We start from the raw sequence: 12,949 nt of genomic DNA, 5'->3' as shown, positions 1-12,949 counted from the left end.
ATGAGTTCTTTCCCTCATCCTTCTGTCCCCATCCTTGCTTAAACCTTTGGATCTGTGTATTCCTCCCAACTTTATTATCACAAGTGCTCTGCTATCTTTCCCCATCTCAAGGCCTCTTCTCTCACCCTGTATTATGAAACCTTTTCTATCCCCTTGACCTCTAGAGATACTTTAAATTAAGCATACAAATATATATATATATATATATATATATATATATATATATATATTTAGGGGTCACAGATGAGACAGAATATATGAGCAATGAGCAGATCTTATTGATAACCATGGCCATATGCATTTCTTTCAAACATTCACTGAGTCAGAAATAAAGAAATACAAAGTTCCACATTACACAGACTCTATAATTTTATCATATAGCTTATTTTGTGTTTAATTTGTACAACACTAACTTATCCATGTGATTTTCACTGGCTAAGTTAATGATCAAGTAAAAATCAGCAAGGGTAATTCAATGAAATGCTTAATATGTGTTTGCAAATTAGGCCCCATTTTCTTAAAAAACCTTCTCATGGAAGCTAACCAGCATGCTATGAAGAAGTTTGAGCTAGACAAGAGAATAATAAAAGGCTAGAAGGAAGGAGGCTGCAGACAGTGAGAGGTTGTCCTGGACATTCTACCCATGTCACTTCTTTCAGTTACATAGGAATACTGAGTAGAAGAGAACAACCCAGATTACCTTAGCAAGCATACAGAATGTTGGAAAGAAACAAATTATTGCTATTTTCAGGTGTATATGGAAAATAAATTGTTAGTAAAAATTCATGACTGAAACAAACTACCACCAAATTATCTTAATGTAGTCATGTGCAACTGAAATTCAAGTCTCTAAAATAGGATTTTGTGATGTTTGTTTGGAAAATAACAAGTCTAGATAAGAAAAGAAATATATGGCTGGACCTGGGGATAAATGTAAGAATGGAAATGTTGAGGTGAAGGGAAATTTTTCTCAAAATCTCTAGAATTACATTTGTCTAGGGAAGGAAAAAATGCTCAGTTAGTTGATCACATCAGATTAAGGGTAACCAAATATGGTAACATGCAGAGCACAATAAGAGTCTCTTAAGTGAATTAAATGTTATTTCCCTTGGGTTCCTAACAGAATAAAGAAAACTGTCTAGAGTCAAAGACTACTTCTGTCTTGTTATGCTGCTATATAAAAACATGGTCTCATGATAGCCAAGCATGCTCTGAAGTCCAGACCTGTGCTCTAATCAGCCAAAATGAAAGAGATGTATTGTTGGATAAAGAGTGTAAATACCTTCTGTTGATTTATCATCAGAAAACTGAGTCAAAAGGACTTGAACAAATATAAAAATGGAGATAAATGATAGTTATATTAAATATGAGATGAGATTGCTACTAATGTCAAGTTACTCTAATACCTTTGTGTTTCCATGGGTATGTAACTTGTTAGAGAGACTGCAAGTCACCCATTATTGAGCTTATGTTACTTCATTGATTAACACTAACTGTATACTACCTTTAATATCAAGAGTATTAGACACAAACTCCTGGCTTGTTACAAGCTAAGATAGTCTAGATTACAAGAAACCAAAGACTCTGAAAGCATTTATACTACATGTGGGAAAACATGAAGTCAGTGACTTGGGGTTCAAACAACAAGATTTGAAAAGCATAGAGACAAGACCATGTGTTGGAACAGCCATAAGTAGATTAGAATTGGATAAAGGTGGAAGTCAATAAATCTGAGAAAAAGAAAGGAAAGAAGGCAGGAATGAAGGGAGGAGAAAATTACTCAGATAAAAGACATTCAATTTCCAGTGGGTAATAAATAGCTTTTAGAAGATAAAAATGAAGCATATAATATCCAAATGAGAATGTGACATTTGTTCACCTAATTCCTCTTGTCTCTTTCTTCTCATTAATGCAACCACAACTATACGAAGGCAACACTGTGCCCTGCTGAAATACAATTTTTTCTTGTAAACTCAGTAGGTAAAAATGCCTTGAATATGGTTTTGGAACAGTTCATTAATGTTAAATAGAAACCATGTCAGAGAAGACACTTAAGGAAGGATAACTGATGTTGCTATGACATCAGACCCAGTTGCTCTTACTGTCACACAGACTCAAAGCACAGTGTTTTCTATATGCTCGAGCAACCTTCTCCCACAAATGGACCATATCAACCACTGCTACTGCTACCATGACCAGTGTTATCTTTGATAGCATCGTGGTTTGAGTGAGAAATGCCCCCTATTGGCTCATGTAGTTAGCACCCAGTTTGTGGCCCTGTTCAGGAGTTTTGTAGGTGTGCCAAAGTAACAGAATGACCTAGAAACTAAACTATCACACTTTAATCATTGATGGGCAAAACTGGCTTTATTCCAGGGTATTTTGTCTTAGAAACAGGAAAATAACCAACGCAGGAATTGCTACAGAAATCAGGGTATTATGATAGACTAAACCATATGGGTTTTTATGCTTTTGGGTTATTTTATGCTTTGGGTTGTAGAGTTTGGAACTTAGGGCTGGAATAGGCTTTGACTTTTGGAAGTAAAACTTAGTCGTCCTACTAAGAGCTTGGAAGAAAACAACGCTGAAAGAACTTGGAACAGTAGTGGCTTGGCTTGTGGGAGTTCACTGGGAATCAACGAGTTTGTCAGAAACAAGCCTTCATGTGATATTTTGGCAAAGAATATAACAGTATTTGCCCTTTATCATGAAAACTTGCATAAGGTGGAATTAAAAGGTAATAAATGAATTTCATTGATAGAGGAAATTATAAGACAGCATAATATTGAGTCTGAGGAATGTTTGTTATTGATTGCTGATTCTTCTTATACAGGAATACAATGAAAAACAGCAACAAGTGAAGCAGAAATACAAATGTGCAATTTGAAGAAGAAAAATGCACTGGAAGGCTTCATGTTTCAGCCAAGTTATGCATCAAAAGAGAGGCTGTAATTGTTAAACAATTGTACCACTGAAGAAGCAGCCTTTTGTCCTGAATTGGAAAGATAGGAAAGGTGCCCTCAGGACAAAACCACTCCTAGTTAAGCTTCCAGTTTATGAAAGGAGAGAACCTAAGTGGTTTTCTGCTCCTAGAAGAACCCTTTATAACATATCAGAACACAAGAGGGTATAACTTAGAAATCACAACAAGAGAACCCTCAAAAATAACACAAATAATCAGAGACTGAACTTTTGAATTTCATTAAAGAAATCAGGAGACAAAGTTTTAAATTCTTGTAATTAAAATTAAAACTGTAACAAAACCTATTAGAACTTATGAGAGTCAAGGCAGTAAAAGAGAAATGTTAGAAGCTACAAATCCTCAACATTAAAAAAGAGAGCAAGAACTGTCAAAATAAGCAACCTAGTAATTCACCTCAACATTCCAGAAAAAGAAGAAAAAAGAAGAATCCAAAAGCAAAACTCAGAATATGATAAGAAATAATGATGATCAGGGCAGAAATTGATGAAACTGACATCAAGAATGGTTTATGAAATCAATCAGACAGTTAGTTCTTTGAAAACATTAACAAGATTGAAAAAACCACTACACAAACTAACAAGAAAAGAGGAGGAAAAACACAATTAATAAAATAAAAATTTAGAAATGAAATGCATAAGATATCTTGAAACTTATATTCAATATGGAATGAAACCTCGAAAAACTGAAAACTTTCTAATCCATGTGACTCACCAAGACTAAAGTTAAACAGAACCAAAACAAGGATTAAAATTTCCTTACTGATACCCAGGAGAAGGGGAAGTGGACAGGATCTCCTGAGTTAATTGGGAGCATGGGGGTAGAGGAGAGGGAGCTGGGAGAAAATGAGGGGGAGAAGAGGAGGGGAGAGGAGGAAATGGGGGAGCAGGAAGGTTGAGTCAGGGGAAGAATAGAGGAGAGCAGAATGAGGGATACCATAATAGATGGAGCCATTATAGGTTTGAGGAGAGATCTGGCACTAGGGAGATTTCCAGAGATCTCCAAGGATGATACCAACTGGCAGTCTAAGCAATAGTGGAGAGGCTACCCTAAATGCCCTTCCCCTATAATGAAACTGATGACTACCTTATATGCTTTCCTAGAGCCTTCATCCAGGGACTGATGGAAGCAGAGGCAGACACCCACAGCTAAACACTGAACTGAACTCTGGAACCCAGTTGCAGAGAGGGAGGAGTGATGAGCAAAGAGGTCAAGACCAGGCTAGTGAAACCCACAGAAACATATGACCTGAACAAGGGGGAGGGCATGGACCCCAGATTGATATCTGAGAGGCCAGCATGATACTGATCCAGACCCCTGAACATGGATGTCAATGAGGAGGCCTTGGCACTCTATGGGGCCTCTGGTAGTAGATCAGTATTTATCCCTGGCATAAGAAAGGACTTTGGGAGCCCATCTCACATGGAGGGATGCTCTTTCAGCCTGATCACATGGGGGAGGGCCTAGACTCTGCCCAGGATGGTATGACAGACCTTGGGGATCCCCCATGGAGGGCCTTACCCTCCCTAGGGAGCAGTGGGGTGATGAGGTGGGAGGTTGGTGGGGAGGGGGGAGGACAGGAGAGAGAGGGATCAGGGATTGACATGTGAAGCAGGCTCGTTTCTAATTTGAACTAATAAAAAATAATTTCTTGGAAAAAAAAGAAAAAACTCCTTACCAAGAAAAGCAAAACTAAATGGAATCACAGCTGAATTTTGTCAAACTTCTAAGAAATATCCAACACAATAATTCTCAAACTGTCCCAAAAATAGAATGGGAAGAACACTTCCTGAATTTATAACAACAAGAAAAGTATAGAGCACTTTCCCTAATGAATATACATGAAAGCATTTCTGACAAAAATACTTTAATTCCACATGTAGAAGAATTAAAATAGATCCATATCTTTCACCTTGACAAAATAAAAATAAATGAATTCAGAGTGAATCAAAGACTGTAATTAATTTTAAACATAAAACAAGAGCTCCTAAAGATGAGCATCAGAAAACATTTCAAGATAGAGATAAAGGGAAAAACTTTCTGGACGGGATACTAAGGGCATATAAAAGAGCCAATAAACTGACAAATGTGATTTGATTATATAGAATCACACAGTTTCTGCAAAGAAAACTATCAGCACACCAAACAGATGGTCTACAGAGTGGGAGGAAATCCATGCCAGTAACACTTCAGATGGGGTCAATATCTGAAGACTTGTAAAAATTAAACATCAAAAGGAAAAATAAAACCCTACAATGGACAGTTAACAAATCGCCTGGTAATATGAAAAGAGTTCTCAAAAGTAGAAACACAAATGTTCAAGAAATACCTTAAAAGGGGTTTACCACACTAAGCCATTAGGGAAATTAAATCAAGATCACTTAGAAATTTCATTTCAACTAAGTCAGAATAATGATCATCCAGTAAAAAAAATGTGGAACTCCTATTAGGAGTGAAACCAATATAGTCATTATAGATATCAGTATGGCAGTTGACCAAAAAAATTGAAAATTGAAATATCACAGTACAACTATACCACTTCAGAGCACAGACTCAAAGGACTTCATAACCTACCACAAAGACACTTGGGTGTCTTTATTTTTAGCTACATGTATTCTCAAAGAAAGAAATGGAACCAGAGTATATGTGCCTCAGTGGATACGTGGATAACTAAGATGTAGTATATGTACACAAGGGAATTTTAATTAGTTGTAAAAAATGAAACTATAAAAAAACTTCAGGAAAGTGGGTTGATCTAGAAAGCATTATATTGAGCAAGATGATGAAGAATTAAAAAGACAAAATTTGTTTATTCACTCTCATAGGCAAAACCAGACTATAGGGGTTGCATGTCTGTATATAAATGGGGTAAGAGTGAGTGAATTTGGGAGATTAAAATTGGAAAGAAACTATGAGAAGAGACAAAGAGGTGTTGAGGACGGTTTAGGGGTAATCAGACACAAGTAACCTGAAATCTGATAGGATGTTATAGGCTAGAGTATAAGGACATAGAGGGCTCAGGTGTACCTGGGAGAAGAGGACAAAGGAGAACTAACAAAAAATTGTTTAGAAATGCTACATGGAACCTAATGTTGTTCATGTTAAGTAAAATTTTATTTAAAAATACATTAAGGGGATCATACACCACAAATCAATTTAGTTTCATCCTAGGAATACAAGTTTGGTTTAACTTATGCGAATGAACAAATGCAATGCACCGTATAAAGTTGTAAGGGTAGAAATTATATGATCAACTCAACAATACAGAAAAAGCATTTGTCAAATTTGAACATGAAAAATTAGTAAAAGATGGAGCATACCTCAAAATAATAAAAGCTATTTATGACAAACCTCTAGCCAACATCATATTAAATGGAAAACAGTTTTTTTCTAAAATCTAGAAAAAAAAGACCAGCATTTATTCTCTCTTTATTGTTTTCCAAAATAGTGCTTGAAGTCTTAGGTGCATCAAGAAGGCAAGAGAAAGATATAAAGTAGATACAAATTGGAAAGATGTTAAGTCATCCCTGTTTGCAGATCACATGCTAGCTTTAAAATACTCTATGCCAGAAAACCTTTACAGCTGATAAACACTTTCACTAAGTGTTCTAAGTCAGTATTTTTCCTATATGTAAATAATTAATGAAAAGAAAATTAGGAAAATATCCCATTCATAATAGCTTACTAAAATCAAGTACCCAGAAATAAATCTAATCAAGGAAGTGGAAAAAAACTTTAAAATGAAAACCTTAAGAAACTAAAAAAATAGTAAGTGAAAACATTGGGTGATCAAATGAGATTTCATACTCCCGATTGGCAGAATTAATGTGAAAATAGTTATATTACCAACTTAACCTATAGTTTCAATGCAGCCTCCATCAAAATTCTAAAGCTATTCTTCATAGAACTAAGTACTGGAATTCATATGGAAACAGAAAAGACGATGGCTAGACAAAGTAATTCAAAAGGGAAATAACATTGTTGGAGCCTGATTTTAAATATACTACCAAGACAGAGTGATAGACAGTATTGTGCCAGAAAATAAAAAGGAGAAGGGAGGGAGGGAAGAAAGGGAAGGAGGGAGAAAGAGAGGGAAAAAAGAGATAAAATAGGGGCTTCAAAAAACAAACCAATATGATTATGGCCATCTAATATTTAACAAATGCACCAAAAACACATACTTAGAAAAAAAGGCCTCTTCAACAAAAGGTGTTGGCAAAACTGGACATCCACCTTCAGGAGACTAGAATTAGAGTCCCGTCTCCTACCCTACACAAAAATCAATTCAAAAGGGAACCAAGGCTTTCATTTAAAACCCAAAATGGTGAAATCCCCTAGGAAAACATATGTAACACCTTTATACCTAGACATAGGCAAAAAAAATTCTTAATAGAATTGATTGGCACAGGAGAAAGCTCTAAGAACTGACAAATCAGGAGGCCCCTATACAACAGAAGAAACTACAAGGCAGAGTGAACAGCAGATACAGAATGAGAGAAAACCACTGACAGCTGCCTTTCAGACAGAGGACTGCAATAAGGAGACTACATGAAAAACTACAAACATTAAGCACCAAAAATTATAATAAATGGGTTAATAAAAGGAAAAGACAGTTTTGAAGGAAGGGAGGAAGGGAGGGACAAGCGGAGGGATGGAGAGAGGAAGGAAGAAAGGAAGGAAGGAAGACAGCTGATCAATTTTTAAGGTTTCCAAAACAACTTAAAGAGAAATGCAGTAAGTATGGCTGTCACCAAGAAAACAAGTGGTGAAAAGTACTGGTGAGGATATGGGGAAAGAAAACTTTGTTGGTGGGACTAAAAATTGGTACATCCACTGTCAAAAGTAGTATGGCAGTTTCCCAAAAAGTTCAAAACAGAACTACTATGATCCAACTGTACCACTTCTGGGCATCGTCAGAACTCTAGCATCCTGCAGACATACTTGCATATCCATGTTTATGGCTGCCTTATTTCCTAGTGATGAAGTGGAACCAGCCTAGCTGTCCGTCAACAGATGGATGGATAATGAAAATGTGGTACATATAGAGAATGGGATTTTCTTCAGCTGTAAAGAATAATGACATAAAATTTGCAAGTTAACGGATAGATCTGAAAATTATTATATAAAATCAGGTAACTCAGAACTGAGTTCAGGTAAATCAGATAACCCTGAAGTCAGAACCACAATTTCTCTCTCATATTTGTATCCTAAGTTCAGTGTGTGTGTGTTGGTATAGGATGTCCTTATGTATACTGAAAATGTGTTGCTTTTATTGGCTGATGAATAAAACTGTTTTGACCAATAGCCAAGCAGAATAGAGCCAGGCAGGAAATCGAAACAGAGATATGGAGAGAAAGAAGGCAGAGACAAGGTGATGTTATGTAGCTTCCTTAGAGGTAAGATGCCAGAAAATTACTGGTAAACCATAGCCATGTGTTGATACACAGATTAGTAAAAATGGGCTAATTTAATTGTGAAAACTAGTCAGTAATATGCATGAGTCATTGGCCAAACAATTATAATTAATATTAAGCCTCAGAGTGATTATTTTGTAAGTGACTGCAGAACTGGGCAGAATGCATACGAGATTCCATTTACAGTGTGCAGTCCATGAAACAAAAAAAGGGACTTCAAGAAGTGAAAATGTTCTGAAAAAGGGGAAGGTACTAGAAGGTATGAAATATGAAAGCAGAAATGAGGCTACTGGAAGTAGAAGAGTACAATTGGGGACAGTAGGGAAATGGAGCCAAAAGAGGGAAGGAAAATCCACAAAAGCAAATTAAGTTTGATAATGCTATAAGGAAAATTCATACTCTGTAGCTTAATTAAAAATAAATAAAAGGGAAGAAGTATCAGATAGAAACAATAGGGCTTCTGTGTTTTAAAAATTATAATCATAATTATTTGTTAAAATATTAATCTGTAACATTGACAATCACTGTTTGCCTTGAGAAAATCACATTAACAGAAGTATGTTTTAACTGGGAAGATTTTTTTAACGTAGGAAGACATTTTTAACAATCACTTTCTCTTTGTCCCCTTTTCTGTCTCCAACTTTGTACAGCCGTGATTGTGATTCTACAGACATCAGAGGCTCCAGGTGGCCCAGGGATGGATGCTGGGAGCTTCATCCTGGTGACTATAAAATCACACTCATTGCATCCAGTTGGGCTTCATACTTCTGATAAAGGAGCCAGAGGCCGCCTTTCCTGTTAAATGCAGCCATCACTAATTGAATTCACATTGGTAAGTCAAAATACAGAAAAAGGAAAAGGTACTTAGGATGAATGGGAATTCCTACAGAGCAAAGCAGAATGAATGAAACAGCGTCCATTGATCAATAGATGTTGCTGTTCTGGGGCTCTCAACTGAATTTTTAGATGAAAAAGGCAAAGCATCAAACATTTCTTGCAGAGCAATTCTCCAAGGCTCAGCCAGAATCAAAGACTTGGTGGTATTGCCCATTATTACTTATTAATTATTAGTATTAGCCCTTGCCTTGTAGAACTCTGAAGCACTTTTTACAACTCTTAGCAAAGTTGCCTCACATCCATTCACTCCCTTATATGACTAATAGATTTTAAGGACTTAATATGTGAAGATTCTTGTAACAGGCATGGCTGGAAGATGCATCATAGTATGGAATTGTGTCAATCAAGGCCAAAAATGCATTGAGACATATTGACCAAGTACTCTGTATGAGGCCTTATGTTGGACATGCAGGTTTTTCCTCAAGAATTAGCAGCATAATGAAATGGCTCTGGTTATTCCTTCTTCTGAGAGTGAGGTAGCTAAAGTGTGAATTGATTAGAAACTAGTTGTTTCACTCAAATAACAAGTTAGGAACTGTCCAACTTTTGCCTCCAAACAATTTTAGTACAACATGAAGACTTCTAGGATTCTAATGAAAACATAAAAATGGCAAGTTCATATATTTATCTTTGGCATCTATGTGTGTATGGTATTCACTTGTGTGTTTACATGTATGTGAATAACATGTGGAAGTGACTGAGCATGCATATGTGTGCACATATGTGTAGAGGCCAGAAGTTGACTGCTGGACATTCCTCAAGCACTCCTCACCTTATATATTAAGGCGCCTCATTGCCACTCAGATCTTCCCACTCGCTAGTCTAGCTATCTTGTTTGCTGGAACATCCTTATGTCCACCTCCCATGCATTAGGTAAGGTTCCACTTGGGCCACACTGCCCACCTGGAATCCCAGCTCCAGTCCCCCTTCAGCCCTGGCATTTACTGGCAGAACCATTTCCTCCAGCCCCAAGAGATAAATTTAAGAGATTACAGGTGTGAGGTGGGTAAGAACATGGTTTGTATTTTGTTTCTGTGGAACAGGAAGTGAAGTCATAACTAATTTACTGATTGGACACATACATTAGCATCCTTGCTGCCTTCGTCTTTTTGGACAGTTTGCATGTATATTGATGACAGAAACACTAGAGGACAGATGGCAAAAGGGAAGAAATAATTCAGCAACTAGAAATACTGTACTGAATTCAAGAAGTCACGAATAAGGGCAAAGTGGGGGAAAAAAGCCACAGTAAAATGTAATTCTTTGTCTGATGAATGGTAACATGCTGCACACTCTACAAGCCAATGAGAAATCCACCAGTGGCTGGGCACTTGGGGACTCTGAGACTAAACCGTACCAGAATCAACTCATCCTCTTTTTTCTGCTTTCTAAAGCAAGGCAACAGCCCCAAGCCAGTAGAGAATCAATAAATAACTTTTAATTTGGATTCAGAAGTTCTAGCTACTCTGTGGTTAGAAACAGGATGTGAAACAAAGAGAATTTAGTGCCCCAAATATTACATGGAGTATTAAGTCATATTAAAATTTTATTAACTGACTATCTATGGTTTAACTGAAAGTGTCCTATTTTATATACTTTAAGAGATAAACAAATTAAATCTATTGCATTTTAATATAAAGTATGTGGATCTCTCAGAGATCAAGAGAATCTGGAATACATTGAAGAAGAGTCTATAAATGGTTTATTATTTAAAGAATTCATTCTCTTAACTTGAGGCAAGTATAAATTTGCTATATTCTGGGAAATTCTAGCATATGTACTTAAAATGTAGCTATATTTTACCTTAATTTTTATTTTAAAATACTTAAATGAGATCTACTGTTAAGTTTAAAGTGTTCAATACATGACAGTTGATGTAGGTCTAGTGTTGTGGAGCCAATCTCTAGGGCTGGCTCATTACTCAAATAGAGCTTTATTTATACTGACTGGAGACTATTCTTATCTGACAATAGTTATTTTTTGCATTTGTAAACATTGGCACTGAAATCCTACACACTGTAAACTGGAAGAAAAGTTTAATTTCCGTAGACTTTAGATTGTATTCTTGGAAAGCTGATAACAAATTTTAAGTATCAAATCTATTGTAAGTCTTCTTTCTATTAGGTATTACATGTATTTTAAAAAAAAATAGTGACATCTAAATCAGAGAGGTTTTATGCATCTCTACATTGGAAGCCATTCCTTCTTCCTCACTAGCTGGTTCCTCCAGTCAAAAACAGGACAGTGACCAATTGTTCAGGATGTCTTCTGATTCTTTGACCCACAGGCATGGAAAAGGAGTTGACATGTTCAGGAATTTTTTAGATGCTATAGTAAATCACCATAAACTTGGTTTGGGCTAGCCCTTTTAGTGTAACAAGACTTTTCCTGGGGAGATGAAACACACTGTCTTCTCACCCAAAATATGGTTCCCACAACAGACCAAAATATGGTTACCACTAAGGGCCAACTTGGTGAGCCAATGAGTTCTGTGGGGGTTATTTCAGGAATATGGGTGAGGGGTTACTTTCAGAAGCAGAATTGACTCAAAGAGAGCTATATCACCAAAGCCCACCCCTTCATGGGTGACAGCTCACAAAGCTGGGAACCTGGAGTACACTGCACAGCTTACTGGAAGCCTGGCAGGTTGAGAGTGTCCTTTCCAGTTGCCTCAGTTGGCCTAAACCTCTTCTAGGAAGCTCTTCTTGTCTGAGGGCCTTCTTTGTACCTTGGCTCTGCTTATACTGGCAGGTAAGTGATTAGACAATCCAATCGCTTTTTGGGAGTTCTTGAAGCAATTATTTGGGGTAGGGAGTGTTTATCTCTTTCTAAAGGAGCTCTCCTATGGGATGGAATGTTTTGATCTTGGAGAAGACTGTTACAAAACATCCCTAGAAGCCATATTTCCAAAATCACATTCAGTGGAAAGAAGCCAACCTGAAACCAAATCTATGTTCCCTCCAGAGGATCTGTGGCAGAGACTCTTCAGTGCTTCTTCCGGCTCCTGATGTTCTTTGCCACTGGCTAGCTCTTGGCTACATTGCTATAATCCTTGCCTGTAAGTACATTGGGGGTCCTCTTTATGTTAACTCTCCCTTTACCTCCCACTGATGAAGCCACGTGATCTCATTCAGCATCCTCATGAGGCAAGATCTCTCCACCTCAAGATATTTAACTACATGCCCAAGTACCAGGGAACTGGAATGGACTTAGCTATCCTTGGTGTCCACTGGTCTGAAAATGACTTGAATGTTGCATTGCACATGTGACCATGTTTCTGGAAGTCAAAAATTAGCCTGGAAGTGGGTTCTATCAAAGGCAGTTTAGCTGAGTTGTCTTTCACAGATCACAAATCTAGAATTTCTATTGCTTCGAGGAAACACCATGACCAAAAAGGGTTTATTTGACTTACACTTCCAGATCATAGTCCATCATTGAAGGAAGTTCAAACAGGAATTCAACAGGGCAAGATCCTGGAAGCAAGAACAGATGGTGCAGAGGACATGGAGGAGTGCTACTTATTGGCTTGTTTAGTCTGCTCTCTTATAGAACAAAGGACTACCAGCCCAAGTTCACCCTCTATGGGATGAACCTTCCCCCATTGATCACTAATTGTCAAAATGCCTTACAGCTGGATCTCATGAAGGCATTTCCTCAA

Source organism: Cricetulus griseus, chromosome 6 (assembly GCF_003668045.3).
Source record: "Cricetulus griseus strain 17A/GY chromosome 6, alternate assembly CriGri-PICRH-1.0, whole genome shotgun sequence".
Classification (NCBI taxonomy): domain Eukaryota; kingdom Metazoa; phylum Chordata; class Mammalia; order Rodentia; family Cricetidae; genus Cricetulus; species Cricetulus griseus.
Note: the sequence above shows the minus strand (reverse complement) of the source record.